The sequence below is a fragment of the Phyllobates terribilis genome, unplaced genomic scaffold (assembly GCF_046119375.1).
Source record: "Phyllobates terribilis strain yellow unplaced genomic scaffold, ASM4611937v1 Scaffold_6__1_contigs__length_29720123, whole genome shotgun sequence".
Classification (NCBI taxonomy): domain Eukaryota; kingdom Metazoa; phylum Chordata; class Amphibia; order Anura; family Dendrobatidae; genus Phyllobates; species Phyllobates terribilis.
The window spans coordinates 1,773,709-1,774,333 of NW_027362766.1; positions in this window are offsets into that span (position 1 = coordinate 1,773,709).

Sequence of the window (625 nt, forward strand, 5' to 3'; positions counted from 1 at the left end):
ATAGCTCCACCACCACCACCCCCCGTATATAATGTAATAGCCTCCCACCACCACCCCCCGTATATAATGTAATAGCTCCACCACCACCACCCGTATATAATGTAATAGCCTCCACCACCACCCCCCGTATATAATGTAATAGCCTCCACCACCACCCCCCGTATATAATGTAATAGCCCCACCACCCCCCGTATATAATGTAATAGCCCCACCACCACCCCCCGTATATAATGTAATAGCCCCACCACCACCACCCCCCGTATATAATGTAATAGCCTCCACCACCACCCCCCGTATATAATGTAATAGCCCCACCACCACCCCCCGTATATAATGTAATAGCCTCCACCACCACCCCCGTATATAATGTAATAGCCTCCACCACCACCCCCCGTATATAATGTAATAGCCTCCACCACCACCCCCGTATATAATGTAATAGCCTCCACCACCACCCCGTATATAATGTAATAGCCTCCACCACCACCCCCCGTATATAATGTAATAGCCTCCACCACCACCCCCCGTATATAATGTAATAGCCTCCACCACCACCCCCCGTATATAATGTAATAGCCCCACCACCACCCCCCGTATATAATGTAATAGCCCACCACCACCCCCC